A 6,441-nucleotide genomic window follows, 5' to 3' on the forward strand; every position below is an offset into this window, starting at 1 on the left:
AGGATAGATCATATGCTGGGGCACAAAGCAGGTCTTTATAAATTTAATAATACTGAAATTATTCAATGCACTTTCTGTGATTACAATGGGATGAAACTGGATCTCAATAACCACCAAAGAATGAGAACATTCACAAATATATGGAGATTAAATAACATTCTCTTAAACAACCAGTAGGTCAAAGAAGAAATTGTAAGAGAAATCAGCAGCTATTTGGAGATGAATGAAAATGAGAACACAATTTATCAGAACTTATGGGATGTGGTAAAGGCTGTGCTGAGAGGGAAATTTATTGCTTAAATTCCCATATTGAAAAACAGGAAAGAGCAAAACCTGGGGGAAATTGAGAAAGAACAGCAAACTAACCCCAAAGCAAATAGGGGAAGAGAAATAGCAAAGATTAAAGCAGAGATAAATGAATGGGAGAACAAAAGAACAAGAGAAAGAGTCAATAAAACCAAAGTTGGCTCCTTGAGAAAATCAATTAAATTGATGGGCCACTAGCAAGACTGACAAAGAAAGATAGAGGATGCAATTAAATGAAATCAGAAATGAGAAGGGGTGTATTACCACAGACCCTGAAGAAATAAAAGAAATCATTGGAGGATACTATGAATAACTATATGCCAACAAATTAGACAACTTAGATGAAATGGTCAAATTACTGGAGACACACAAGCAAGCTACACTAATGTAGGAAGAAGTAGAAGACCTCAACAAACCAATCACAAGTAAAGAGATCCAATCAATCATCAAAAACCTTCCTACAAAGAAAAGCCCAGGGCCAGATGTCTTCACAAGGGAATGTTATCAAACATTCCAGAAAGAATAAACACCAATCCTACTTAGACTTTTCCAAAAAATTAAGGAAAAAGGACCTCTAGTTAACTCATTTTATGAAGCTAATATCATTTTAATACCAAAACTGGGTACAGATACTATAATAAAGGAAAACTACAGGCCAATCCCCCTAATGAACAAAGATGCAAAAATTCTCAATAAAATATTAACAAATTGAATTCAACAACACATTAAAAGAATAATACACCATGACCAAGTGAGGTTTATACCAGGAATACAAGGATGGTTCAACACAAGAAAATTAACTAATGTAATACAGCACATTAACAAATCAAAAGGGAAAAATCACATGATTTTCTTAATTGATGCTGAAGAAGCATTCAAAAAAATTCAACATCCTTTTCTAATAAAAACACTCTGAAAGATAGGAATCAAAGTTAGGTGCCTCAATATGATAAAGGGAATATATGAAAAAATGATAACCATCATCATACTCGATGGAGAGAGACTGAGAGCCTTCCCCCTAAGATAAGGTACAAGACTAGGATGCCCACTGTCACCACTGTTATTCAACATTGTGCTAGAAGTTCTAGCTAGAACAATCAGTCAGGACAAAGATATAAAAGGCATCCAAATTGGAAAGGAAGAAGTAGAACACTGATCATTTGCAGATGATATGATACTATACTTGGAAGATCCTGAGAAATCTACAGCAAAATTACTTGAACTAATAAACAAATTCAGCAAGGTGGTGGGATATAAAATTAATGTGCAAAAATTAGTAACATTTTTTACAAAAGTAATGTGCTAGTTGTGGAGATAAAGCCACAGTGGTCAAAACAGCATGTTACTGGCACAAAGATAGAAGCATTGACCAATGGAATCGAATCAAGAGTGCAGAAATAGACCACTAAATCTATGGTCAACTGATTTTTGACAAGGCCCCCAAATGCTCTGAACTGGGACAAAGTAGTCTTTTCAATAATTGGGCAAGGAAGAACTGGATCTTAATAGCCAAGAGAATGAAAGAGGACCCTTATCTCACACCCTACACAAATATTAACTCAAAGTGCATCAAACACCTAAATATATGAACAAGCACCATAAAGTTTCTAGAAGAAAATCTAGGGAACATGTTCAAGACCTAGTAATAGGAGGTAGCTTCCTAGATTTTAACCCAAAGCACTAGCAACAAAAGAAAAATAGATAAATGGGAACTCCTCAAAATCAGATGTTTCTTCACCTCAAAAGACTGTGTGAGAGAGGTGAAGAGGCCTTCAATTCAATGGGAGAAAATATTTGGAAATCATATATCAGACAAAGGTTTGATTTCCTGTATATGCAAAGAAATCATACAACTCAACAACAAAAAAACAATCTAATTATAAAATGGGCTAAAAATGTGAATAGGCATTTTTCTGAAGAGCAAATATAAATGGCTCAAAAGCACATGAAGAGATGCTCATTTTCATTGGCTATAAGGGAAATGCAGATTAAGACTACAATGAGACACCACCTCACACATAAAAGAATGGCTGCTGTGAAACAAATAGGAAATCATAAATGTTGGAGAGTATCATGGTCAGGTTCATCTGTCAACTTGGCCAAATGTAGTACCTGTTTTTCTGGTTGTGCAAGTGCTGGCCTGTCTGTTGCTATGAAGGACATTACATAGAATGAAATCATGGTCATGTTGGGTGCATCCACAGCTGATTCCATTTGTAATCAGCCAAGGGGAGTGTCTTCTGCAATGACTCATGCTTAATCTAATCACTGGAAGCCTTTTAAGGAGGATTCAGAAGAGACAGGTTCTCCTCCTGCTTCAGCTGGTGAGCCTCTCCTGTGGAGTTCATCCAGACCCTCCATTGGAATCGTCAGTTTCACAGCCTGCCTTACAGATTTTGGACTCTATGTTCCTGTGGTTATATGAAGCACTCTTATAAATTTTAAATTTATGAATTTTCCTCTTGATTCTGTTTCTCTAGAGAACCCTAACTAACGCACTCCTAATCACAGGAGTGATTCTTAAGAAACAGAATCTTAAAAATGGGTTTTTATGAAAGTTTTTCTACTGTGACTGGACTCAAAGATACTAAGGACTCTGATTCCCATAATCAGAATGACACTGCCAAACCATGGAGTGAGGTGGAAAAAGAGATAGTCAAAATATCACCATTTGATTCTCCTAATGCTTCACTTGTGTGAAGCCAGGCTCTTTCGGTGATTTTTCATCACAGAGACATTCACATATATTATTTTGAAATTAAAGAAAATTAGGACATTCAGCACAGCTAATGAAGCCATTACTTTTTGGGTAAAATACAAAAGTAAGGAGACACTAAATTCACAATACAGGGCATCAGTGAATGTTATATCACCTTGAGATGAATGATGTATCACTATTACACAGCTTCTGATGATCTTTGATGATGTTTTTAGCTGTGATTCTTCAATATATTTATACCCTATCATGCCAGATTTTAAAAATACATGCTCAAAATGCTATAGGTGAGATACACAGTTTGTGTTGCAGCTCTGCCATCTAGCAGGGGCCTATATGGGATGGTCTCTTGCTTTACCCATTCTCAAAGATAGATTGCCTTCCTTGCTTCTAATACATAAAATTTGCAACATGGATCAAAGACTACGTTGAATCCTTCCCTTAATGTTTTTGGGTATATTCTGAGAAGAAAAAGAGAAACAATTAAACAAATTTAAAAATAATTTCTAAGAGTTCTAATGGCTATAATTATATTAATTTATAATTCAACTATGTATTAATATATTTTGATGAGAACAAAAATGTATTTCTGTTACTAAAATTCCTTTCTCTTCTCAAGCCTAGAAATATGGAGTGTTTAAGAGGAGGTAAATTTACTAAAACTGAAAGGAAAATATGCATATCTGACATTATTTGTCTAGTGATTTTCCCATACTGACCCTTTAATTGCACTGATTTTAATCTGTTTGTTCTCCATTAAAAATACATTCAGAGATACTTCCTTACCTTCAAGTTTACTACCTGGATGAAAACACCTGCAAATTTAATATGAAAATACTAAGGTCCAATCATTTTATTAATGTGACATGATGAATATATTAGCTTAAGCCAAAATGTTTAATATTTTATTTTGCTTTGCCACCACTATACTTCTGTAAGTAGCACTGCTGCAGAAGCCTCCTTCTCCCCACTCTCTATCAAGTTGGACAACCTCTGATGTGGCCTGCACCTATGGCCAAGCTGTCACCTCTCAAAAGTTCCAAGAAAATTTCTGCGTGGCACATCAAAGTATTTCAAGCTATTGAGCCTCACTTAATTACATTAGAAGCCTCTGTTTATTGCACACTGTTAGTTTTCCTCCCTTCACTATCTCTAATTCTCCAAATCTCTATTTATCCTTCCTGGTAACACCTGTCAATTAAACAACATAACCCAAGTCCTTTACAAGGGAATTGCTCATGCAGAATTTAAACTATGACAATTCCCATCTCTTATATGGTATTGATAAAATGAGAGCATGGATATTCATGGCACAAATGAAATTCTGTAGTTGTAATTAGTAACAACTAATGATAATGCTAGTATCACATTACTGAACAACTGGAAGCTCTCACAGGAAACTATTAGTATTCATAACATAAATCCTTATTCAGCATCAACAACCATGACCATGACCAACTTTGCTAAGACCACATTATAGATGAAGATTTCAAACAGTGCTTACCCCATTCCTTTTCAGACATTCATTGTTTTAGCTTTCTGATGTCGATATAGAAATCATAAAAAATGGAAACAGACTTCTTGCTTTCTTCAAAAAGCATAGTGATGGTGTTAAAATGCCAAGTTACTCCAGAAAACATCATTACAAAATAAGAATATGTATGGTATACTCTACTGAATCTGGACTTGGTACTCTTGTCATTTCCATATTTAAATTGAGACTTCCAGTCCACAGTTGTCACTGAAGCTATTCTGAAGACCATGAGTAGAATCAACTAAAATGATTCTGCTCATGGTCATCAGACTGATGCACCTAAAATGACAAATGTGTTATTGCCCCCCTACATGATTGCTAACCTCACTGAAATCAGGGAAATTTATGAGTTTCTCTCCCCCACTGAAACACAAACCTGGGAGGTTGAATGCAACTTTTATTATTCTCAAAACATTGGAGACCAGGAAATTATGCCATTGGGTCTTTATTAATTATCCAGGACATCGTTGATTTCCCTTTTGGGAAACTTTCTTTTATATGCAATTTCCCTGCTTTCTTGTGTTATTTTATACTGTGCTCTCTCAAATACATTGAGTTAAGCACATTATTTGTTGGATATATGCTTTAATTTATAAAAAAAATCATTTAAAAATTCAGCATTATACAAATTGGCTCCATCCAAATTTTATATCTCCATCCAAGGTTGACTTATTTTAACATGACCTATACTTATTTTAAAATATTGAGAAAGAACACAAATTATTAATGTGTGATATTCTTACTTTATCTCTTCCTTTTAATCTCACAACTAAATTGAGGTAATCCTACCTTAATTCCTTATCCTGTAATCATCATCAGTCTTCCTTATGAATTCCACTTCAATTCTACTTCCTATATAGGAATCTCTTCCAAGAAGGTCTATATGTCCTTAAAAAGGAAGACACCTTCTAAAGTAAATACAATATCGGTTTAAATGAGCTTGCATGTGTTGCTACATATTACATATGCCACTTTCGTATCTTATGTTCTCATTCAACTGTTTTTTGATGACCAGAAAATAGCTAAATGGTGGGCACAAGTTGAGCAAGGGCAGTGCTGGCAAAGCCTTTTCAATGCAGAGCCTGCCAACTATCAAAAGGGCCATGATTGTGGATGTATTTGACCCCACAACCATCTGGGATCAGGCACTTCTGAGCCACCATGTCTTAAAATTCATCATGAGACTTGCCCAAAGCCCCAATTTTGGAGACAATGCTTTTCTGGTAGCCAGAACATTTGAACATGGCCCTTCAAAGTGTTTTGATCATATGCACCTTGTTCTGAAGCTTGGCCCTGATGGGCACAATACCTTGGCCAAACTGCATCCTCTCTGTTGTACCCTGGGGCTTTCCAAAGTCACCACATACCCTTAGGAGCCTAGGTTGGAGACTGCAGGTGGTCTGACAAGACTAACAGAAAAGGCTGTCTGCAAGGTCCCTTAGGGCAACCCAACATCCACAGGATTATGTGCACTAAAAGGAGGCTGTTGTCTGCAAACACTGCACACTGGGCCCCTCAGGCAGAGAATGACAGTCAGCTTAATTGGCAACAGAGTCAACTACATTTATGTCTACTTATTTTACTACACATATATGAATTCTTTGCTGCCTTCTCTTCTCCACTAGTAATCATATGATATTGCTGTAATTTATATCTGCCTCATTTAATATATTGTTTCTTTAGCATTATAAATTCAATTAATTCTGAAGTACTGAATTCTATGTATAGAAGAAAATTAACAATTTTGCAAGTGATCTTCTGCTGATCCATGATTGAGTATCTTTGTGAAATATATGCAAGAGTAGATCCCTGATTCAGGAGAAATAAATGAATTTAATTTCTAATAGATCTTTTCAAGATTCTTTTTGAACAATAAACATTCCAC

General features: G+C 35.5%; 1 non-coding gene across 1 annotated transcript; it reads right to left on the reverse strand.

Annotated features, from left to right (window-relative positions):
• Positions 1-5,976: 5,976 nt before the first annotated feature.
• On the reverse strand, positions 5,977-6,108 carry LOC143673069 (small nucleolar RNA SNORA70). Its single transcript, XR_013170163.1, has one exon. It is a non-coding gene; the product is annotated as a small nucleolar RNA SNORA70 (small nucleolar RNA).
• Between the last annotated feature and the right edge of the window lie 333 nt (positions 6,109-6,441).

This window comes from Tamandua tetradactyla, unplaced genomic scaffold, assembly GCF_023851605.1.
Source record: "Tamandua tetradactyla isolate mTamTet1 unplaced genomic scaffold, mTamTet1.pri scaffold_103_ctg1, whole genome shotgun sequence".
NCBI lineage: Eukaryota > Metazoa > Chordata > Mammalia > Pilosa > Myrmecophagidae > Tamandua > Tamandua tetradactyla.